Source organism: Cervus canadensis, chromosome 23 (assembly GCF_019320065.1).
Source record: "Cervus canadensis isolate Bull #8, Minnesota chromosome 23, ASM1932006v1, whole genome shotgun sequence".
Classification (NCBI taxonomy): Eukaryota; Metazoa; Chordata; class Mammalia; order Artiodactyla; family Cervidae; genus Cervus; species Cervus canadensis.
Window position 1 is genome coordinate 44,568,233 of NC_057408.1, and position 25,113 is coordinate 44,593,345.

At 40.1% G+C, this 25,113-nt stretch overlaps 1 protein-coding gene across 1 annotated transcript in view; it reads left to right on the plus strand.

Annotated features, from left to right (window-relative positions):
* The first annotated feature begins 10,050 nt into the window (after positions 1 to 10,050).
* Positions 10,051 to 25,113, plus strand: part of CHST9 (carbohydrate sulfotransferase 9) — a 282,625-nt gene continuing 267,562 nt past the window's right edge. The window contains exon 1 of the mRNA XM_043444056.1: positions 10,051 to 10,252. The gene's annotated coding sequence lies outside the window, so the exon portion shown is untranslated. The remainder of the gene's footprint in view (positions 10,253 to 25,113) is intronic.

Consider the following 25,113-nt stretch of genomic DNA (forward strand, 5'->3'; position numbering starts at 1 on the left):
TAAGGCCACTCTAACTAACACCCTCTCCCGTCACATCTCCTACAATTTTAAGCTGACAAATTTCCTGCATAACTCTAGGATGAATTTTCTCCTATGAATTATGATACCTCAGGGTTTTGGACAACCCACAATTTTATAACATGATTAAAGCAACAGCAAAATAGTCAAAAAGGAGCTCAAATACCAGGAACACAGCCAACATTCTTTGGGCCATGAGCTAGGGCCTGCTGTTTCCTGTCATCAGAGGGTCTGTGGGATCTAGTTCGTGGGTGTGCAGCTCCTACCGGGTGCTTTTTTTTTTTTTTTAACAAATAGTAAAACCAAGCAAGTCTCAGAGTTGCTGTTTTTCAAAGTTGTAAAAGCCCAAAAAGGTCCACAATTTCAGTGGGAATTACAGTGATAACAACTGAATGAGATTTGGAGAAATCTTTCCTCTTCAGATCACTTTAGCCAAATCAAAAATCCATTCATAATCATATGCAAAACATCACCAGAATTAATTATAGGACTGATCCTAAATTTAAGCATACACCTATAGACGGATTTATGATTTTGGTTAAAGACGTAAGCAAGACACAAAAATAATTGACTTGCTTATGTTGTGTGTGTGTGTGTCTGTGCGTCACTGATGCAAGGGGTCCTCATGTTATGGTTAATAAACTATTGCCCCACACATAAGGGTAGGCCCTTATAGAGAACATTCTTCAAGGAGAAATTGTTCCATTTTTAAAAGATGTTTGAATCCATGAAACAATAATACAACCTCTGTGTTAATTCAAACTGTTGTTCATTTACATCCAGCATCAAGAAATATAAATCTGACTATTCTTAAAACCATTCAGCAGCTTCACACCACACATAAAAGTGTGAAAGCCTTATCATGTCCACGAGCTCGCTATGAATGGGGCCTTGGATGTCTTTAGCCTCAGCTCATGGGAACTTGTCCTGTCCCCCAAAGCCCATTTGGTTTTCTTTCTGTTCCCTGAATACACCAAACTCTTTTTCAACTCAGAGGTTTTGCACATTTGGATCCTTCTGCCCAGAAAACTATTCCCAAGGCTCTTGACTTAACTGACTCCTTTCCATCTTTAAGGACTCAACTCAAACGTCACCTTCCTTCCTAAACTTCTACCTCGGTGCCCTTCCCCCTATTAACTATCATATAACCCTAGTTATTTCCTTCATAAAATGCATTTATTTATTTTGTATGCTTATTTAGTATCCTTTTCTCACTAGAGTGTAAATGACATAAAGGCAGAGATCTTATTTCTCCTGTTTACCGGCCAATCCAGAGGGGCAACTGTGAACATAGGAGATGCTCAATAAATATCCGATAGATAAACAGACAAAAGATATGGTTTCTATATATGTGTGTATGTGATATTATATGATCCTTGATGCTGTCAATCTTAGTCCATTTTCTTTAAACTATTTTTCAGTTTTTAAAATTTTGAAGATGGTTTAAATAATGCTAGATTATCTCATCTTGTCTATAAAACTTTTAAGTTTAACTTGATTCTGTCAATAAATAATTCATGCTTGCTTATAGTAGGCCAGGCACTATATTGACATTTGATGTGACCATGCGTTTTTCCTCCCAATTCTCTTTCCATTTTCATTGTTCTCTGAGATTAGGAAGCTATCAGAGATTATGAACTACCAGAACAATTTACAAGAATCTTCCCAGAATTTGCTGACACATAACACTCTTACCTGTAATTTGGAGTCAGTCTTATCAAGCCTTCTCACCTGTAATTCTGTTGGCATTGTAATTCCATTTTCATTATGTTTCCAGCAACTCTTTATACTTGTACAGTGGATGAAAGTCATCAATGATGATGCCACATCCTATATAGTCCTCTATTTTATTTTCCTGTAGACAAGAAATATACAATAGGAAAGAGATGGCTTGAGGAAAAGCATTTTTCTCACGTAGGTACAATTTAAATTTTAAAACAAATGTTTAAAAGAGGCCAGTTTAATTTGCTGAAGTGGCAGGCTACCTAAGATAGGTAATGGTACCTATAAATATTTACTAGTTCTTTCCATCAACAGATATGCTTTCTAAATATTCTCGGAGAGTAGGAAGGAATAACAAACACTGGGTTTCTCCCTTCCTCTCTACGTGATGCTTTTTCATTGCATGTAAGATAATTTCTTGGCTGCTCTTTGCTCATCCCACAGGCTCTAGCTATTCTGTGTTCACCACCAAGGATAAGTCATTTCAATTAAAAGTAATACCATTTTATTACATTTAATCTAAAGGGTGATTAGTGCCTGTTGGACATTATTTTTACACGTTATTTCCTGGCCTTTATCACACTTACAATAAAGTCATCAAATTGAGCCATATTTGTTTCTATATCTTTCTGTAAAGTCTTTGCCTTTCTTCCTGCTTTTTTGTCAGCTTGAAACACATTTCACCATCCTCTTCCACGAAAGACTCCAGTCAACTTGGCAAACAGATATGGGTGAATGTCTATGCTGGGGAATTTATTTGAACAGCTAACCTAGAGATAGAGACAGTTCAAAAGATAACATACTGGTGTTTTACTCCTTTGCTGTTAGTGGTGGTTGAAAAACAAATAATAGGAAGGTTTTATAGTTTCAGAACATGTGCATTATGTATAAGTGATTTAGTACTTTCTGCGTGCTGTCAAATATGTCTGAAAAATGCAAATTGACCATCTCTGTGCAGATTCATTAAATAGTCCCTCCAATCAAAGTGAAAAATAAAGTATAAAGATGTATCTGTTATGATGTTGTGAAAGTTTCTAAAAGGTGTCACTCGATACTGAAAAATTATATGAACTCAATAACTATAATCAAACAATCTGTGAGTGGAGAATTTTTCAAAATAACTTGGTGTTTGAAATCAAGAATTAAAGCACTCAGCAGAATGGCTAGAATGTAGAACGTGAGCCAAGAAAGGAAAGAAAAGATGACACAGTGAGAGATCTTGATGGAAGAGTGATATCAGATCACTAAGGTATTTTTAATTCTAACAACTAACTCATCCACACTTAAATCTACAATTCCCCATGGACCTAAAGTTGACAACTTTTTGAGGGTGTTGCTCAAAGTCATATTGTTTCTTGGAAAACTCACTCTTCGCTGTTCCCATGTACGTGGATTTAAACAAGAGATCTTATCCAGAACTTGTTTACTTTTATCTTAGTATCTAAGGCTCAAGTTACTTTCAAAATTATAAGCCTGAAATAAAGCCCTCTCTCCCTGAGAATAAGGCAGTTTTTCAAGTTTTAAACCCCACTGTCATTAGGTCTCACAAAGACAAAAAGCAAGAAAATAAATAGCTAGTCGATATTAACTTTTTTCTTCTCCTCTTTTCTAAGCACTATGAGGAAAAAAATTTAATTATACTAAATATCAAAATAGTATTAACAATGACTATGAGTTGACATAGGGTGAGATGTAAATAACTAAATCACATGAATTTAATGATACTAAGCAGAGTTGGTTCTGTTTTCAGCTATTTTGAGTATCAACTTTAGAAAATGATATTTGTAATACGTGGCTGATATTATATGCTATATTTTATGATGCTCCCAGATAGAAGCTTTTTTTGAATTTTACATGATTTTTTTTTTCATCTTATACATTAGTTTTCAAAAATCACTATTTACCTTCATTTGTACAAAAATCCTCCTGTTAACAGTACCCACTTTAAATGAACAGTCAACAAGAAGTCCTCCGAAAAAGCTAGGATAGTCACCATAGTCTGTGTCCCTCAGGGTTGAAATGATATTAGATTTGGTGAGGTGAACTGTACATCACAAACACTCCCAGTGCTGGACAAGGAAATATTTCATTGCATGGGAGGGGTGGATTTAGAATTACTCTCTGCCCTCAAATGCCATCTTTTATCTTAGGATACATCACTGACACACTCTCATGATTTCATCAAATCTCTTAAGAGTTTGCTTGCTTTCTTTCAAACACAAATTCACAAACACACACACACAATCATTGAACAAATATCATTAAAAGCTTTTTCCATTTTGCTTATTTTTTTAAACACTCAGCGAATCTTTTTTTTTCTTCTATAGGCTTAGCATTTCTAAATGTAATAATATGTGATTTGAATTAATTAGTCATCACCTTACTAAAAGGTATTATATCATATTAACTTTTATATCCAAGGGATCAGTACAGAGTACCCACACAGACTAGACAGTGATTGTTTAGTGAATGAATTAGTAAAATATTGGTCAAGAAAGACTCCATCACTAACCCAATTCTAGACACTCTTGAAACTTATAGTACAGAAGGCCCCTCATCAATGCAGGCCACTGCAAGTGATTTTTTATTTTGACTTAGGGTCTTAAAGTCATCTTTAAGATCACTTCATATCTTAACCAACCACATCAAAAACTGAACTCATGTCAGGAAATAAAAATGTGTGTGTCCAAATATTGGTTCAGAGGAAAGTATTTCATTTTTCCAGTAAATTTTTCACATAGAGTTTTCCCTATGGCCTATCAAAAATCACCAAAGCTGTAAAATATTTCTTTATACAGAGGTACATTTAAATTTCCACATGTTACATGTTTCTAATTTAGGTTTTTCTCCACATAAACACTATTTTATAAAATTTTGATAAAATGTCATTGCTTAAGACTTAAAAATGACTATTTGGAAAGGTTTTGGTTTTGTTATTTTTTAAGAGGAAATTCATACTTGCTTAGTTGAAAAAATTACAGACATAACTCCCCTCGTGACTTTGATTTTCCTAAAATAACTGCAAGCTGTTCTTATTCAATCAACCAATCAATATATATTTATTGACTTGTTCCATTTACCAAGACTATTAGGTGCTGACTATTCTAATTTATTTGACCTTGAATCATTCTTTACTTAGGCAGCAGATAAACAATAATAATGGCAACACGTATTGTTTCATTTTCATTTATAATTATCTTTTAGTTTTTCTCTTTGACCAACCTATTTTAAAGTTTTTAAGTCTTTAGGATATTTCTTCCTCATATACTGTTAATCTTATGCTTTTTCCAGTAATGTGTTTTGTCTTTTCATTTTTTTTTAATATTCTTCTGGATACTTAATTTGTACTTTCATTATTCATATATACGGTCCTTGATATTTTTCTTGACTTTTTAAAGAAAATTTCTTCCCTAAAAAGGTGTTAAAGACAGAGTTCACAAAGCCTAATCTTTTTATTTTCCCATGACTCAGTAATTTTGAAAGCAAAAGTCTCTCAGTTGTGTCTGACTCTTTGTGACTCCATAGACTATACAGTCCATGGAATTCTCCAGGCCAGAATACTGGAGTGGGTAGCCGTTCCCTTCTCCAGAGGATCTTTCCAACCCAGGGATCTAACCCAGATGTCCCCACATTGCAGGTGGATTCTTTACCATCTGAGCCACCAGGGAACCCAGTAATTTTGGTCAACTTCAAATTGCAAACGTTGTGTAACACGGTGCTAAGTATAACACGAAGTAAATAAACCATTATGCTCCCAGATTCCTCCAAGTCTGTAAAGTTTGAATGCTTTGTCTTTGTCCTATTTAATCCTGATATTGAAACGAAAAGGTTTTTTCTTCTGACATTTCAGAGAGGAAGTGTTACTTTGTACAATGCCACATCCAGCATCCTATAGATCAAGGTTGGATAACCAGTACCACATTCCTCTAGCTTTCTCTCATTTTTGTTTTGAATTTCATCTACTGAAGAAAAAGCTTACCTTGGTCTTTTATTTTCTGATTAGAATTCACTTTGGACGTCACTATGCAGATCCACTGATATAAGAAGTTGAAGAATCATCAGCATAGCTTAATCAAAAGAAGTGATCTTCATCAGATATCAGAGAAGTTCTGAAATTGGAAGGATCATCAGGGCCTATCCAATTCCATGACTTACACTCCAGGGGATAAAATGAGCCCAAGGGGAAGAGGCTTGCCCAACTTTGCTGTTGTTCAGTCCCTACGTTGTGCCTGACTCTTTGTGACCCCATGGACTGCAGGACACCAGGCTCCTCCACTGTCCCCTGGAGTTTGCTCAAATTCATGTCCATTGAGCCAGTGATGCAATCTAACCATCTCATCCTCTGCAACTTATTGGAAACAAATCCATTTCTCTAGTACTCTTTCCATTTCATCACGCTAAAGTAAGTTTTCTATTTATTTTTTAAAGGGCTTTTTGATGTGGACCACTTTTAAATTCTTTATTGAATTTGTTAAAATATTTCTTCTGTTGTTTATGTTGTCATTTTTTGGCCATGAGTCATGTGTGATCTTAGCTCCCTGACGAGAGATTGGACACATACCCCCTGCATTGGAAGATGAAGTCTTAACCAGTGGACCACCAGGGAAGCCTCTTCTTCCCTAAAAGTTGTTTATTTTGATCCCCCTTCCCCCAGAAAAATCTGGATAAAGTCTGAATATCATCTATTAGAAGAGTTCTGCCACTCTCCCCTCTGGTTCAGTGGGGTTCTTTTCATTTTCTTGATCGTGAATCAACATAAATGATGTTCTTTGATTATTTTTATTTTTTTACTCCTGCTCTGTGGAATAAGAGCAAGAAAAGTTAAAGGGAAATTATGATAGCTTCTGGTGTATCCTGCATTAACTCATGTAAAAAATATTCTTTCCAGGTGAATATATCTCTGCTTTCTCTCAACAAAACAGTTGGGGCCATAAATAAGATGGTCTAGAGGTATTTGCAACCCCCATATGGGCTTCTACATTGTGCTTAATACATTTCTGCTGAATTATATTATCTTGGCTATTCATTAAGGCAAGTCATTGCTAGAAATTGCATGGTTAAAAAACGTACAAACTCAAAGAGAGCAAGAGTTATCCCATAATAGTGTTGTACTCATACCTTAAAGTAGCTTTTTTTTATGTGTGCATAGAGACACTGAGAAAATACCCTTCTCTACTCTTTTCCTAGTCTTCTCTCCCGTCCTCCTTACACACAGCTTTCATAAACTATGAGCCCCTCACTTGGCTCATTCTTTTATTTATTTTTGGGCTGCACTGGGTTTTCATTCTGAAGCCCTGGCTCTTTGTTGCTATGTCAGGGCTTTCTCTAGTTGTGGCTTCTCTAGTTGTGGCTCATGGGCTCTTAGGTGCTCAAGCTTTAGTAGTTGTGGTTCGCGGGTTTAGCTGCCCTCAGGCATGTGGGATGTTAGTTCCTGCAGCAGGGATTGAACCCATGTCCTCTGCACTGGTGGATTCTTAACCACTGAACCACCGGGGAGTCCCCTTGCTCATTCTACTAGTAGTTACACTATTTTCAAGGTGAATTTTGCATTTCTTATACTTAATTCAATGATATCTGCACTGTGGGTACTTCACAAATAAATCTATGAATGACAAAGTCCCCTTTCTACAAAGACACTCTTGCCATCAAATGTACCTTGGGATTTGATGCAGAAATTTTTTATGACTATAATTGTTACCAACTTACACATTAAAGGATCGATGATCCGTAAGCTTCATTCTTGCCCAGAAACAATCAATAGTTAAACATTTTAACAAATTCAAAGAACTAAACAAAATTAATAGACCGGAGAGTTCAGAAACGTGCTGTGAACCAATGTTTTAGAAATAATGCCGTTTGTAAAAATTAAACCAGTATAACCAGAAAAATTTAAGAAGGTGCTATTTTCACTTAACTATGTAACTCTCATGTGGTACCACAACCATATAATCAGATGCCATGAGAAGATCCATTGTATACTGATGCTTGGAATGCTTTTCAGGTGATTCTTTGATCCCTTATTAGTCAACATTGAAAATTCACAAAATGCAAATTCCTTAGTCATTAAAATATTTTTAGTAGCTTTGGACAGAGATGTAGGAATGAAAGACAGTTCACAGTTCAAAATGTTGGATTTGTTATAAAAGATGAATAAAATAGATTCTAAAGACTGGAAAATTCCACAATAATTGGAATGTCTAGAAGCACATCAATCAGGCAAATTCCATCAGAACTGACCTGACCATGCAGTTTTCCCCCAGGAGCTACAAAAACTTACAAACAATAGAGTTATAATGGTATTCCTGCTTGACTCTCTTATTTTACAAATGAGAAGGCATAGGCCACAGAAATTGTATGACTTGAAGCAGCCAAGAACTAGAGTCAGGATCTCCTGAACCCATCTGGGATTTCTTCACCGCTCTGATGTAATAGATGGTTACAGCTTCAAGAGCTCATAGAACATGGAATGACACCCATGGGACCAAACCCAAAATGACTAAGTTACATCGGTTAATTCATTCAACAAGCCCTCATCAATTTCCAGTTAGATATAGCTCTGGAACACTACCTTGTTTCTTTAAAAGTCCAACTGCAGAAGAGGTTCACTCTAGAGGTGAATAAGGACTTCAGTGCAGGAATTGAACTTAATTGTTAATAAGAAACCAGCAGACAAACAAATTAATAACTTGTAACAACAACAACAAAAAATCAGGCTGTGTTTAAAAGAAACCAGAATCAGGCAAACAACTCCGGCAATAATATTTCTTCACCAAACCAAAGTTTACTACCAGCAGATATGTTATTTCTCACCCACTTAAATGGACCTACTGAAAATGTAGGTTGATAATATTCTCCTTTGAAAAAATATGTATTCTGATATAGCATTGAGGTAGGTTTAGCTGCTGACTACTTTAAAAAAAAATTAGTTTTTCTTTGTTAATGCATGGAAACTATCTGAATGCAAAGTAAGCAAGTGTTATGTTAATTTTATTTGCCCTAGTTTGGTCAAATTGTTGTTAGCATAATATTTGGAACTAATTTTTAGATTTCAACGAAGTTTCCTTTAATGATAAGAAAAAAAAAGATCTATTCTAACCTTGGTCTGCCAACTACAGCTTGCTGGATTTTGAAATGTGTGACCTGAGACAGTTACCAAGTCTTGGATACAGTAAAGGGCCACTTTGCCTTCTTCTTTTTTTTTTTTTAAAGAAGCCCTTGTCTTACACACACCTGCTACCCAACTCACCCATGGCTCATATATCCCTCCTAGACTTTACTGACCTATTATTTCATATATAGATATAGATATAGATGGGCTTCCATGGTGGCTCAGCGGTAAAGAATCCGCTTGCAATGCAGGAGACACAGGAGAGGTAGGTTCCACCCCTGGGTCGGAAAGATCCCCTGGAGGAGGGCATGGCAGCCCACTCCAGTATTCTTGCCTGGAGACTCCCATGGACAGAGGCGCCTGGCAGGCTATAGTCCACAGGACTGCAAAGAGTGAACACGACTGAAGCAATTGAGAATGCAGGCACTCATAGGGATACATACAGATCTAGCTATAAAATAATACATAAATATAAATAATAGACGGGTGGATAGATATCTAGATAGGTGGGCTTTCCAGGTGGTTCAGCAGTAAAGAATCCCCTGCCAATGCAGGAGACTTGGGTTGATTCCCTGAGTGGGGAAGATCCCCTGGAGGAGGAAATAGCAACCCACTCCAGTATTCTTGCCAGAAAAATTCGATGGACAGAGGAGCCTGGTGGGCTGCATCCCATGGGGTCGCAAAGAGCTGGATAAGACTAAAGGAAAGATAGGTAGGTATAGATATATAAACGATAGGTGGATACACAGATGATGGATTGATCTGTCAGGCAAAAGAAATTCTAAGACTTTGGACTCAACGCTTGCCATAAGCTACTAACCTATAGATTTATTCTTCAGGTGTTTCTAGAACACTTGGGAAAGAACCTGAATCAGTGCAGAGGTGAAGAAGAGAAGGTGATTTAGGCAACAAACGCCGGAGAACATCACTCCCTGGACCAAGCGTGGGTGGCACCGGAGCCCTGCGGCTGGGAGAGAGGGCAAGCGGCCAGCAGAGGTGAGGCCACAAAGTGAGCCGCAGGGAGAGCGACGGAGGCGGAGACCTGGAGGCCGGCGCGCTGGCAGGCATGGCAGGCGCGCGAGGCTGGGGTTTGAGGGGCTCGGGGAGCGGGGCGGACGCGGGGGGCGGAGCCGCGGGCCGGGCCGGGGCGGGGCGGGGCGGGGCGGGGACGGCCGGGAGCCCAGGCGGCGCCGCAGCCCAGCTGGACTGACGGGCGCGCGCGAGCGGCGGGCTCAGCGCATCCCCGGCTTCCGCGCCGCGCTGCTGCCCACCCGCCCGGCGGCTCCGCGGCGGGGCGGAGTCCGCGAGAGTTTGCCCCGGAGCTTGGGGAACTTTCCAGCCGAAGCTCCGCTTCCGCGAAAGCACTACCTGCTGGCGCCCTCCGCTGCCCGCGCCGCTCGCGAGGTACCCGCGGGGGATCGGCGCGCGGGGGAGCGGGCGTCCGGGATTGGGGGCGGGGGGGCGGACAGAGATTTCGGGGGCCGAGATTGCAGGGCGACGCTAGTTCCCTGCGGAGGAGGGAGGTCTGGGTGGGCGGGAGGTGCACCCTCACTTTTCCAGGTGCTTCACCTCTGCGGGAGGCATCTTTTTCTACCTCTAATCCCCTCCGCCCCTTTTGAACCCACTCCCGCTCACTTTATTGACTGTGCTGCGGGAAGGGGAATCCGGGAGATGAAGCGGGTGCGAAGACTTGGGGAGGGCTGGAGGAGAGGGGAAGGATGCCTGAACTTGGGAGCTACCTGTGCTGGATTCCTGGGCTCCGCGCGGCACCCTGCGACCCGGGGTTTTCGTGGAGCCCCCGCTCCGGGCCGAGACTGGAAAGAAGACGCCAGAAGGAGAGGTCTCGAGTTTCTGCTGCCGGTTTATCCGGTCCTCCGACGTGTTTGGCACCAAGAGGGGCATCTCTGCGGGGGTGCCCCCTTTTTGCATCTGTCCCAAACTCCGAGACCACGCAGACTCCTGCTGAGGCTGCGGGCCATCTGGAAGCCCAGATTCTATCGGGCCGGGCCGGGCCGAGGGGTTGGGGGCGCCCTGGGGAGGGGGCTCGAAGTGGGCTGGGGGGAGTAGGAACTGCGCGGTGGCTCTGCTGTCCCGCCTGTCACTTCACACGGTCACCCGCTCTCTCTTCTGCCCGTCCCCACATCCTGCCCATCAGCGTGTTTCTGTTAGGAGGCTCGAGGTTGTCGTGTTTGATACCTGTCAGGAGTTATTTCCAACTAAGTTCACTGGAGCCTTGCCGGAGCGGCCGCGGGTCTTCCTGCTCTTCCTGCACGTCCGCCCCCAACTCCCTCCCAGCGGCAAACCCGTCCTGAACCGTCCCCAGGGTCTTCAAAGGGTGAGGAAGGAAATCCTACGGAGCCTGCGATGGTGTGACTTTCCCCTCATTCTGTCCTCACGACCAAATCAAAACACGGTGGGGCTTTCATAGGACTCTCCTTTAGCAGTTTTTCTAGTAATTAAGAGTATCATTTAGCAGTATTTATTTTTTAGTTTAACCACAAACATTGCGTTAATCTGTATACAATTTTATCTGTGTTGTCACAGTTCCATTGAGTTTAAAGGACAGGATGTGGGCTTCTTTTAGGCTGACATAGACATATATATACGTACACTAAAATACAGTGTGAGTTGATATTTATCTACCTTCCTAGTTGGGTGGCCTTGGCACCAGCAGGTTCCAGTACATAATTGTAATACCATATGCCTGGCTCCCAAATTGAGGATAAGGAGGTTGTTACTGTTTTTCGTGGGCAAGGGTATCTTGGACTCCCAGATTTTATGATTGCTCAGAGGGTTTTTTCCTTTTTTTTTTTTTTTTTTTTTTTAAGGGCTTCAAATCAGCGTGAATCAGATATACAGAACAAAATTACAATTCTACCCCCATGCATCCAAAAAGAATACAATACCTGGGCACTGGTAATTGACTCAACTGTTGAGGAAAAATTTAAGTCCTCTCATCACACAGAAGCATTTTGATCGAATATCTTGCATAAGAAATAGCATGCATTGAATGACTTGAGAAAACGAGGAGGATTTTCCTCTGGCCTCATGTGGATTTTCTGTCTTTTATTATAGTAGCATCCTTCAGAAAATGAACCTTGCAGAGAGTTGTTGGTATGTATTGACTACACCACCATATTTTTTAATACAGAGGCTTGGTGACAGTCCAAAACCATAAATGTTTTAAATCATTACCAACCATCTGTTCTCTCCCACTCACTTAAAGCCCAGTTGTTTATTTTCACAGGTATCAGAACATACATCCTCATTTCGTACATTTCCATGAATATCCCTAAAGCTGCCATGGTATCTGATCTTGACCCAAGTTCAGCAACTGTTGTGTTTGGCTGATTACCCTGTAAGCTCCTCTCATTTGATTTTCAATGCAAGAAGAAATCAAAAAAGTTGTAAAACCTTTGGCCAAGGCTGGTGTGTACTCCAGTGAAATCTCATTGCTCTTTTTTTTTTCCACCTTTTTGTTACCTCTCCTGATGACATCCTTTCCCTTTCTTCCTGGTCACAAGGGTAGCATAGGGGCTCTGCAGCATTGCATTAAACAGCCCTATGACTCCTGAAAATTAGTGTGGTTTCCAGAAGAATGTAGCATCTTCCTGGAAGAATTGTCAAAATGGGAAGGGTCACTTACTATTCCAAACCCCAAATTAAATAGACTTAGGATATACACATTGTTTCCTGCACAAATATTGGGTATGCATAATATAGAGTATTAGATATGAATAAAATATCTGTCTACATAATTTTCTTTAGATTTGTGTTAGGGTATCTGGATGAGTTTGTATACAATCAGCATATAATGTCAAACCCTTAGTTTTGTTCATGTCCTCATTAAAGTAAGATTTGCGGTTTTGAGTCCCTCTACCGCCAATCCTGAAATGCTCTCCCATTGGGAGATGTTTGCTTTAGCTGGAACCGCAATGTTAGGATATTTTTATTACTTAAAATCAAAGTTGCATAATAATAAAAATATTGTTCTTTCAGTGTGTTCAAGACGTTGGGGAATTCTTTTTACTCAAATCTGGGTGTAATGTCCCAAAGCACTTTCATATTTTTAAGGAAAAAGATACTGGCGGTCTTGCTCACATATGCAAATAATTGATGCGTACTTGGATGAATATCAGGAACCAAAGGAGGGTGGGATTTCACCCTCTTACCTGCTACACTGCCCTGTACTGCCCTAGCCTTGAAAGCACAAGACTCCTTACTTGCTCCCAGATAGCCTTGAAAAGAATGAACCCAAACTATAGATAATTTGGAAAGTAAAGTTGCTTTTAAAAAATATGGTCTAATTTAGACCTTTGGAAAAACATAAGGCTGTGTTACGTCTTATTTTTCTGTGTACTAAAAGTGAATTATGGAGGGGGGAACAGTTTCATCACGTATAGTAAGCATTCTGAATTATTCATGTTAATGAGAGGAATAGAGGCAAAGATAATCCAAAATCACAGTTATTTAAAAAGTCATTTGTGTTTGTCTTTGGAATGTATTGTATGTTTGACTTAAAAAAAGGTATTCATTGTTACTGTGAGCAAGTTGCCTTTCTAATTACTTTGTTTGGTTTAGGTTAATTTTTAAATGAGCTTACATATCTCAAACACAAAAACTGATTTATGGGGTGGGAGGCACATGGGCAACTTGCCCAGAAACAAGCTGAGTGACAGAAATAAGCAAACCTGGTATGAAAACTTTGCAGTAAATTGTATATCACTCTCAGACAGGTAACCAAGTCTTGATTCCATACCTACTTAATGAATTTGTGATAAGGATTAGACGTGTTCCTGGAAAAAGCCCTTCAATCAAATTTGAGAAATTCATCCCCACTTTGTATGTAACAGAAGTGATTGCTCTGTTTTCTGAAGATAATAGGTGCTTCGGAAAACCAACCAGAAATATTCTAATTTTTAAATCTCACCAAACTGAATTTTTTTAAGCCTGGAGTTTTCCTAAAGCATACACATGTGTATATGTTAAGGTAATACCCCGATGCCTTATTTTTATGCATATGTTTCAAAAGCAAAGATAGCGAGTTGTCATCAGAATAAGGAATTTGGTCCATTTGCTCTCTGCACCTAGGCTCCAAATCAAAATTTTATCAAAAAGAAGCTCTCGAATATCTATTGTTATGGAGGACCTGGTTAGATAAAAGTAGTTGAAGTTCAGCAAGACCGCCAATTTAACAGATTTCTATTGTGTTTTTCAAAAGCTCCAGGGCAAAATTGGTTGTAGATGAAATAGTTACTTGGACAAGAAGTTGATTCACACCATAGCACTTGCTCTTAAACACCTCCTCTGTGGTCAGTGTTCAGTTGTATATAGATTTTGTTGAATTGTTATCTCTGTGGACTATTACAGTTTAAAGAAACCTCTATGGAGAAGGTTAAAGCTGCCAGAATATATGATTGGCTAGGCAGATAGATAAGATCATTTTTATTTCAAGAATTCAAAGCAAAACATAAAACTGTGACTTTTACAGCAGTAAGCAGGATGGAACTGGAAAACTAGTTGTCCCCTTCAGATTGGTGATTCTGTTCTCATAATAAGTGTGGTGGCTCTATCAAGTGTAGGGGGGCTTCTTTTTTAAGAGGACATTTTTGTTTTTCATAAGACATGACATTTTTTAGGAGACTTGATTGAGTACTTTAAAAAATACATTGTGGTTGGAAAGATAATTCACACCCACAGGATTTATTGTATATACATTTATTAAAGGAATCAGTTTCTTCTGAGCAGTGCCTAAGTCTTGGAATCAAAATTATGCATTTTGTGATAGAGCTGGAAAGGACCTTAAGAGCAGTTTATTCCAGTGCCCTTACGTTACAGTTAAAGGGATGGGGACCCGCAGTGATCCTGGTGAGCTGCTGAAGGTCACCCTGGTGGTTAGTGGCAGAGCAGATACTGCAGACTGGACTCACTCCTCATCCAGCTCCCTTGACTTAAGATTAGTAGCTGGATGGGGGAGTTACCTCTTTCTGGCCATCCGGGTGTCAGCTGTACACGAGAGCAAGTCAAGTGGCACAGAGGGACACACAGGAGGCGTGTAGGTTTTCTGTCTTCCGTCATGAACTGTCATTCACTGTGGACCAAACTGTAGTCCTCAACCCTCTTAGACTCTTGTCCTCTTCTTTTTTAACAAAAAAAAAATATTGATTTATTTTTGGCTGTGCTGGTCTTTGTTGTTTCACGGGCTTTTCTCTAGTTGCAGGAAGTGGGGGCAACTCAGAGTTGTAGTGTGCAGGCTTCTCTTTGCGGTGGCTTCTCTTGTTGTGGAGTGCAGGCTCTCGGGCAAGAGGGCTTCAGTGACACGTGGGATCGGTACTCATGGCTCCTGGGCTTTAGAGTACCAGCTTAGCAGTCGTGGTGCACAGGCCTAGTTGCTCCGAGGCATGTGGGATCTTCCCAGACCAGGGACTGAACCTCTGTCTCCTGCATTGGCAGGTGGATTATTCAATGAGCCACCAGGGAAGCCCTGTCTTCTTCTTAATAACAGATATTTGTTATTGGTGTCTTGAACTGTAATTCATCAATAATATGGTCACTGAATATATCTGTCATGAAAAAGAGCAATAAAATAAAAATAATTGGTAGTATAATGTGCATTTCACTATGCTAGTGTATAAGGGTGACTTTACATAGTAAAGAAGTCAGAAGCTTGCTTGTATGTTTATATAATGAATACATTTGGATTTAAGACAAATAAAAACATCAGAAGACCTTCCATACAGAGAGTACAGGAAAATGAAAGGAGAATAGACTAAAAGTAGCATTAGGATGATTATAAACCAGATATTTGTATATGATAACAGAGAGAAGAAAATCATGGTAATTGTTGTAGGAAAAATATGCCAAGTTATAGACAGTCAGGATGGAGAAAATGTGGAAGTGTGATATTTGACAAATAAGAGACTAAATATTATTAATATTGTTCCACCAAAATCCCCACATTGCCTTATGTGACATTTTTGCCTTGTTACTAATGTGAACTCTATGTCAAAGGACTTTGCAGACTCCCCACCATATCATCAATAAAAACAAATACAATATTTCCACAATGGAAATTATTGACAGTGCTGATGCTGCCCTTTTCAGTTTATTTCTATTAATATTGTAGTTGATTAATTCTAGATTTAGGAGAAAGGTTATACAAAATGATTAAATTATTACTCACAGCAGCCTTGCTGTAAGCCATTGGGGTTTTGGTGGAAATTCTTTTATTTGTTTATTTTTTTCATTTATTTTTATTAGTTGAAGTCTAATTACTTTACAATATTGTAGTGGTTTTGTCATACATTGACATGAATCAGCCATGGATTTACATGTATTCCCCATCTCGATCCCCCCTCCCACCTCCCTCTCTACTCAATCCCTCTGGGTCTTCCCAGTGCACCAGGCCTGAGCACTTGTCTCATGCATCCAACCTGGGCTGATCTGTTTCACCATAGATAATATACATGCTTCAATGCTGTTCTCTCGAAACATCCCACCCTCGCCTTCTCCCACAGAGTCCAAAAGTCTGTTCTGTACATCTGTGTCTCTTTTTCTGTTTTGCATATAGGGTTATCATTACCATCTTTCTAAATTCCATATATATGTGCTAGTATGCTGTAATGTTCTTTATCTTTCTGGCTTACTTCACTCTGTATAATGGGCTCCAGTTTCATCCATCTCATTAGAACTGATTCAAATGAATTCTTTTTAATGGCTGAGTAATATTCCATGGTGTATATGTACCACAGCTTCCTTATCCATTCATCTGCTGGTGGGCATCTAGGTTGCTTCCATGTCCTGGCTATTATAAACAGTGCTGCGATGAACATTGGGGTGCACGTGTCTCTTTCAGATCTGGTTTCCTCAGTGTGTATGCCCAGAAGTGGGATTGCTGGGTCATATGGCAGTTCTATTTCCAGTTTTTTAAGAAATCTCCACACTGTTTTCCATAGCGGCTGTACTAGTTTGCATTCCCACCAACAGTGTAAGAGGGTTCCCTTTTCTCCACACCCTCTCCAGCATTTATTGCTTGTAGACTTTTGGATAGCAGCCATCCTGACTGGCTTGTAATGGTACCTCACTGTGGTTTTGATTTGCATTTCTCTGATAATGAGTGATGTTGAGCATCTTTTCATGTGTTTGTTAGCCATCTGTATGTCTTCTTTGGAGAAATGTCTGTTTAGTTCTTTGGCCCATTTTTTGATTGGGTCATTTATTTTTCTGGAATTGAGCTGCAGGAGTTGCTTGTATATTTTTGAGATTAATCCTTTGTTGCTTCATTTGCTATTATTTTCTCCCAATCTGAGGGCTGTCTTTTCACCTTGCTTATAGTTTCCTTTCTTGTGCAAAAGCTTTTAAGTTAAATTAGGTCCCATTTGTTTATTCTTGCTTTTATTTCCAATATTCTGGGAGGTGGGTCATAGAGGATCCTGCTGTGATTTATGTCGGAGAGTGTTTTGCCTATGTTCTCCTCTAGGAGTTTTATAGTTTCTGGTCTTACATTTAGATCTTTAATCCATTTTGTGTTTATTTTTGTGTATGGTGTTAGAAAGTGTTCTAGTTTCATTCTTTTAAAAGTGGTTGACCAGTTTTCCCAGCACCACTTGTTAAAGAGGTTGTCTTTTCCCCATTGTATATCCTTGCTTCCTTTGTCGAAGATAAGGTGTCCATAGGTTCGTGGATTTATCTCTGGGCTTTCTATTTTGTTCCATTGATCTATATTTCTGTCTTTGTGCCAGTACCATACTGTCTTGATGACTGTGGCTTTGTAGTAGAGTCTGAAGTCAGGCAGGTTGATTCCTCCAGTTCCATTCTTCTTTCTCAAGATTACTTTGGCTATTCGAGGTTTTTTTGTATTTCCATACAAATTGTGAGATTATTTGTTCTAGTTCTGTGAAAAATACTGTTGGTAGCTTAATCGGGATTGCATTGAATCTATAGGTTGCTTTGGGTAGTATAGCCATTTTGACAATATTGATTCTTCCAATCCATGAACACTGTATGTTTCTCCATCTGTTTGTGTCCTCTTTGATTTCTTTCATCAGTGTTTTATAGTTTTCTATGTATAGGTCTTTTGTTTCTTAGGTAGATATACTGCTAAGTATTTTATTCCTTTTGTTGCAATGGTGAATGGTATTGTTTCCTTAATTTCTCTTTCTGTTTTCTCATTGTTAGTGTATAGGAATGCAAGGGATTTCTGTGTGTTAATTTTATATCCTGCAACTTTACTATATTCGTTGATTAGCTCTAGTAATTTTCTGGTAGAGTCTTTAGGGTTTTCTATGTAGAGGATCATGCCATCTGCAAACAGCGAGAGTTTCACTTCTTCTTTTCCTATCTGGATTCCTTTTACTTCTTTTTCTGCTCTGACTGCTGTGGCCAAAAACTTCCAAAACTATGTTGAATAGTAGTGGTGAGAGTGGGCACCCTTGCCTTGTTCCTGATTTTAGGGGAAATGCTTTCAATTTTTCACCATTGAGGGTAATGCTTGCTGTGGGTTTGTCATATATAGCTTTTATTATGTTGAGGTATGTTCCTTCTGTTCCTGCTTTCTGGAGAGTTTTAATCATAAATGGGTGTTGAATTTTGTCAAAGGCTTTCTCTGCATCTATTGAGATAATCATATGGTTTTTATCTTTCCATTTGTTAATGTGGTGTATTACATTGATTGATTTGTGGATATTATTAGAATCCTTGCATTCCTGGGATAAAGCCCACTTGGTCATGGTGTATGATTTTTTCAATATGTTGTTGGATTCTGTTTGCTAGAATTTTGTTAAGGATTTTTGCATCCATTTTGGCCTTTAGTTTTCTTTTTTTGTGGCATCTTTGTCTGGTTTTGGAATTAGGGTGATGGTGGCCTCATAGAATGAGTTTGGAAGCTTACCTTCATCTGCAATTTTCTGGAAGAGTTTGAGTAAGATAGGTGTTAGCTCTTCTCTAAATTTTTGCTAGAATTCAGCTGTGAAGCCATCTGGTCCTGGGCTTTTGTTTGCTGGAAGATTTCTGATTACAGTTTCGATTTCCTTGCTTGTGATGGGTCTGTTAAGATCTTCTATTTCTTTTTGGTTCAGTTTTGGAAAGCTATACTTTTCTAAGAATTTGTCCATTTCTTCCAAGTTGTCCACTTTATTGGCATAGAGCTGCTGGTAGTAGTCTCTTATGATCCTTTGTATTTCAGTGTTGTCTGTTGTGATCTCTCCATTTTCATTTCTAATTTTGTTAATTTGGTTCTTCTCCCTTTGTTTCTTAATGAGTCTTGCTAATGGTTTGTCAATTTTGTTTATTTTTTCAAAAAAACCAGCTTTTAGCTTTGTTGATTTTTGCTATGGTCTCTTTAGTTTCTTTTGCGTTTATTTCTGCCCTAATTTTTAAGATTTCTTTCCTTCTACTAACCCTGGGGTTCTTCATTTCTTCCTTCTCTAGTTGCTTTAGGTGTAGAGTTAGGTTATTTATTTGACTTTTTTCTTGTTTCTTGAGGTAAGCCTGTAATGCTATGAACCTTCCCCTTAGCACTGCTTTTACAGTGTCCCATAGATTTTGGGCTGTTGTGTTTTCATTTTCATTCATTTCTATGCATGTTTTGATTTCTTTTTTGATTTCTTCTTTGATTTGTTGATTATTTAGAAGCATGTTATTTAGCCTCCATATATTTGAATTTTTAACAATTTTTTTCCTGTAATTGAGATCTAATCTTACTGTACTATGGTCAGAAAAGATGACTGGAATGATTTCAGTTTTTTTGAATTTACGAAGACTAGATTTATGGCCCAGAATGTGATCTATTCTGGAGAAGGTTCCGTGTGCACTTGAGAAAAAGGTGAAGTTGATTGTTTTGGGGTGAAATGTCCTATAGATATCAATTAGGTCTAGCTGGTTCATTGTGTCATTTAAAGTTTGTGTTTCCTTGTTAATTTTCTGTTTAGTTGATCTATCCATAGTTGTGAGTGGGGTATTAAAGTCTCCCACTATTATTGTGTTACTATTAATTTCCTCTTTCATACTCGTTAGCGTTTGCCTTACATATTGTGGTGCTCCTGTGTTGGGTGCATATATATTTATAATTGTTATATCTTCTTCTTAAATTGATCCTTTGATCATTATGTAGTGTCCTTCTTTGTCTCTTTTCACAGCCTTTATTTGAAAGTCTATTTTATCTGATATGAGTATTGTGACTCCTGCTTTCTTTTGGTCTCTGTTTGCGTGAAATATGTTTTTCCAGCCCTTCACTTTTAGTCTGTATGTGTCCCTTGTTTTGAGGTGGGTCTCTTGTAGACAGCATATATAGGGGTCTTGTTTTTGCATCCATTCAGCCAGTCTTTGTCTTTTGGTTGGGGCATTCAATCCATTTACATTTAAGGTAATTATTGATAGGTGTGGTCCCGTTGCCATTTACTTTCTTGTTTTGGATTCACGTTTATACAACCTTTCTGCATTTCCTGTCTAGAGAAGATCCTTTAGAAGAGCTGGTTTGGTGGTGCTGAATTCTCTCAGCTTTTGCTTGTCTGTAAAGCTTTTGAATTCTCCTTCATATCTGAATGAGATCCTTGCTGGGTACAGTAATCTAGGTTGTAGGTTATTCTCTTTCATTACGTTAAGTATGTCCTGCCATTCCCTTCTGGCCTGGAGGGTTTCTATTGATAGATCAGCTGTTATCCTTATGGGAATCCCTTTGTGTGTTATTTGTTGTTTCTCCCTTGCTGCTTTTAATATTTGTTCTTTGTGTTTGATCTTTGTTAATTTGATTAATATGTGTCTTGGGGTGTTTTGCCTTGGGTTTATCCTGTTTGGGACTCTCTGGGTTTCTTGGACTTGGGTGGCTATTTCCTTCCCCATTTTAGGGAAGTTTTCAGCTATTATCTCCTCGAGTATTTTCTCATGGCCTTTCTTTTTGTCTTCTTCTTCTGGGACTCCTATGATTCGAATGTTGGGGCATTTCACATTGTCCCAGAGGTCCCTGAGGTTGTCCTCATTTCTTTTAATTCTTTTTTCTTTTTTCCTCTCTGCTTCATTTATTTCCACCATTTTATCTTCTACCTCACTTATCCTATCTTCTGTATCCGTTATTCTACTCTTGTTTCCCTCCAGAGTGTTTTTTTTATCTCATTTATTGCATTATTCATTTTTAATTGACTCTTTTTTATTTCTTCTAGGTCCTTATTAAACATTGCTTGCATCTTCTCAATCTTTGTCTCCAGGCTATTTATCTGTAACTCCATTTTGTTTTCAAGATTTTGGATCATTTTTATTATCATTATTCTAAATTCTTTTTCAGGTAGATTCCGTATCTCCTCCTCTTTTGTTTGGCTTGGTGGGCATTTTTCATGTTCCTTTACCTGTTGGGTATTTCTCTGCCTTTTCATCTTGTTTAGATTGCTGTGTCTGGAGTGGGATTTCTGTATTCTGGAGGTCTGTGGTTCCTTTTTAATGTGGAGGTTTCACCCAGTGGGTGGGGTTGGACGATTGGCTTGTCAAGGTTTCCTGGTTAGGGAAGCTTGCGTCGGTGTTCTGGTGCGTGGAACTGGATTTCTTCTCTCTGGAGTGCAATGGAGTGTCCAGTGATGAGTTTTGAGATGGGTCTATGTGTTAGGTGTGACTTTGGGCAGCCTGTATGTTGACGCTCAGGGCCATGTTCCTGCATTGCTGGAGAATTTGTGTGGTATGTCTTGCTCTGAAACTTACTGGCTCTTGGGTAGTGGTTGGTTTCAGTGTAGGTATGGAGGCTTTTGGATGGTCTCTTATTACTTAATGTTCCATGTAGTCAGGAGTTTTCTGGTGTTCTCAGGTTTTGGGCTTAAGTCTCCTGCACCTGGATTTCAGTTTTATTCTTCCGGTAGTCTCAAGACTTCTCCAACTATACAGCACTGATAATAAAACTTCTAGGTTAATGGTGAAAAGATTCTCCACTGTGAGGGACACCCAGAGAGGTTCACAGAGTTACATGAAAAAGAGGAGAGGGAGGAGGGAGATAGAGATGAGCAGGAGGAGAAAAAGGGGGACTCAAGAGGAGAGAGACAGATCTACACAGTTGTCTGTTCCCAGAGTGTTCTCCGTAGCCCAGACACCCACCAAGATTCACAGAATTGGATTGGGAAGAGAAGGGGAAAGGAAGAAATAGAGGTGTTCTGAGGTAGAAAACAGAGAGTCAAAAGTGGGAGAGAGTAATCAACACACTCCTGAGTAAAAATGGGAACTGAATGTTGGATTCTTAAATGTCCAAAATTTATATCACATACTGAAAAACAAAGATTAAAAATCTAGAGTAGAGGTTAGACTCTTAAAAATACAATATTAAAAACAAAAACACAAAAAATTTTAGAAATATATATGAAGTTCAGTTTAAAAATAGGGCTTCTCTTTTTTTTTCCCCCAAGGTTATAGTGAAATGAAAATGAAAATTAAGGAGTAGTAGAGGAGTAATAGAGTACTTTAAAAGAAAATAAGAGAAAAAAAAAAAAGAAAAAAAATTTTTTTCCTAATTAAAAAAATCATAAAAATATATGAAAATGAAATTTAAGGAGTAATGGGGGAGTAATACGGAATTTAAAAAAAAAGAGAGAGAAAAAATAAAAAAGAAAAGAAAAGAAAAAAAAATTTTTAATTAAAAAAAAAAAGGTAAAAATATATCTAGGAATTTCTCTGGAGCTGTTGTGGTCAGTGTGGGTTCGGTTCAGTTTCAGATAGCTCCTCGTTCCATCGTACACTTCTCAATATCTATAGGCCTCTTCTGCTGTAGTCGGTGTTATCTACAGGGATTTTAATCTGTTGCACCGGTCCCTTCTGAAATGGTTCCCTTTGTTTATTTGGCTTCTGTTTGTCTGTCTCTTCAGTGTCTAATTTCTGCCCTGACACAGGCGGGCGGAGGTGGTCTCTTGTTCAGGTTTGCTAGTTCAGTCCTGTTGCGGGGAGGGGGTGGGGGACTGCTTTCCCCGTCTACACTGCTCAGGCTCCCGGCTGCTCTATATGGAGCGGGCCCTGTGTTGCCTGCGGTTCCAGTTTTCGGGTGCTCCACAAAAGCGCGGACTCGGTTGCGCCTGCGTTTTGTGCCTTCCCCCGCCTGAGCAGCTCAGGCAGCCAGGAGCTTGGCGGGCGCACTCTCCCCGGGTGTGGCGCGCCTTCTCCCCTCCGCGGCCGCAGCCTCAGTTTCCACCCGCGCCCGGTCGGGTGCGTGCGCCTTCCCCCATCCGCGGCCCCAGCCCCAGTCCCCGCTCGCGCTGGTCGGGTGCCTGCACCCTGTGTCTCGCAGCGACCCTCCCGGGGGATGTCGGCCATCCAGAATCTCAGGAGGTCTTTGGTTAGAAACTGGAGGCCTGTTTGCAGTGTGGCAGGGGATGCTGCCTCTGGGGCCGAGTTTGCCCCTTTCCCCTCCCCCCTGCCTCCTGCCTCCGGCGGGGCTGGGCTGGTCCGGAGCCGGCTAGCTCTTCTCTGGACTTGCTCAGACCCTTTGTTCTGCGAACGGCTGGCAGTGTGTTCGGGCTGGTTAATTTTCTCTCTCTCTTTTGCTGTCCCACAGTTTGAGTTGCTATCTCACAAAAGCTCCCTCCGATTGCCCTCAGGGCATTCAGGCCCTTACCCTAAGCAATGCCGCCCCCCCACCCCACTCCGTTCCGCCCCCACTTGCTGGTGGCGGTTGCGGGGGTCTGGGGTACTTTTCTGCTGGGAGTTGCTTTTAGGCATGTAATCTGTGAGTTTTATTTATTTTTCCTCCCAGTTAGGTTGCTCTCCGAGATTCGAAAACTTCCCCCAGACCCGCCAGTGCGAGGGTTTCCTGGTGTTTGGAAACTTCCTCTATTAAGACTCCCTTCCCTGGATGGGTCTCCGTCCCTAGCTCTTTTGTCTCTCTTTTTATCTTTTATATTTTGTCCTACCTCCTTTTGAAGACAATGGGCTGCTTTTCTGGGCGCCTGATGACCTCAGCTAGCGATCAGAAGTTGTTTTGTGGAGTTTGCTCAGCGTTCAATTGTTCTTTCAATGAATTTGTAGGGGAGAAAGTGGTCTCCCCGTCCTATTCCTCCGCTATCTTGGCTCCTCCTTGGAAATTCTTTTAAAATGCTTAGTTATGATTATGTACCAGATTCTGCAAGTTGATATTCATTACAAATTTAATTCAGGGGAACACTGCTTGTCACTAAGTCATGTCCAACTCTTTGCAACCCCGTGGACTGTAGCCCGCCAGTCTCCCCTGTCCATGAAATTTCCCAGGCAGGAATACTGGAGTGGGTTGTCATCTCCTTCTTCATGGACTCTTCCTGACCCAGGGATCGAACCCGAGTCTCCTGCTTGGCAGATGGATTCTTTATCCCTGAGCCACCTGGGAAGCAGGGTGCCTGTTGTTTGAGATGAGCTGTGTGCTTGGCCGCTCAGTTGGGTCTGACTTTTTGTGACCCCGTGGACTGTAACCCACCAGGATCTTCTGTCCATGGGGATTCTCCAGGCAAGAATACTGGAGTGGGTTGCCATGCCCTCCTCCAGGGGATCTTCTCAACCCAGGGATCAAATTCATGTCTCCTGCATTGCAGATGGATTCTTTACCTTCTGAGCCACCAGGGAAGCCTGTTGTTTGAGATGTTTAGGGGGAATTCTTCATCAAAACATCCCTAAGAATGAACAGAACTCCCCTCTCTTAATGATGTGACAAACCTCAAATCCTTCCCAAAATATTCTCTAGGGGCAGTCTGGCCCTGATGAGAGTCACAGGGCTAGATAAACAAGATTGTCAGGTTCTAAAAAAATTTTTGTTCATTTTTTATTAAAATATAGTTGATTTACAATGTTGTGTTAGTCCTTCCTACAAGGGAAAAGAATCTGAAAAAGAGTAGATATAGATAAATAAGATTTTTATGATGGCATGAGTTATTTTTCATACCCTTACCCAATCCTTACTTCTTTTAAGTGGGACCATCCCATTGTTTACTGATCTTTGCCTTTAGTGGACCAGGATTACAAATTTCACTGCCCATCAAACTCAAGTTCATGTTCTTATCTTTCTCTCTCTCTCACCTTTATAAAGTGTGTATGTTAGTGGCTCCATCATGTCCAACTCTTTGCAACCCCATGGACTATAGCCTACCAGGCTTCTCTGTCCATGGGATACTGGAATCGGTGGCCATTCCTTTCTCCAGGAGATCTTCACAACCCAGGGGTCAAATTTGGGTCTCCTGCATTAGAGGCCGATTCTTTACCATCTAAGCCACCAGTGAACCCCCCAGATTTACTACTTCATTGTTTCTCTTAGGAATCTATCTTTTATTGGTGACTGTGAA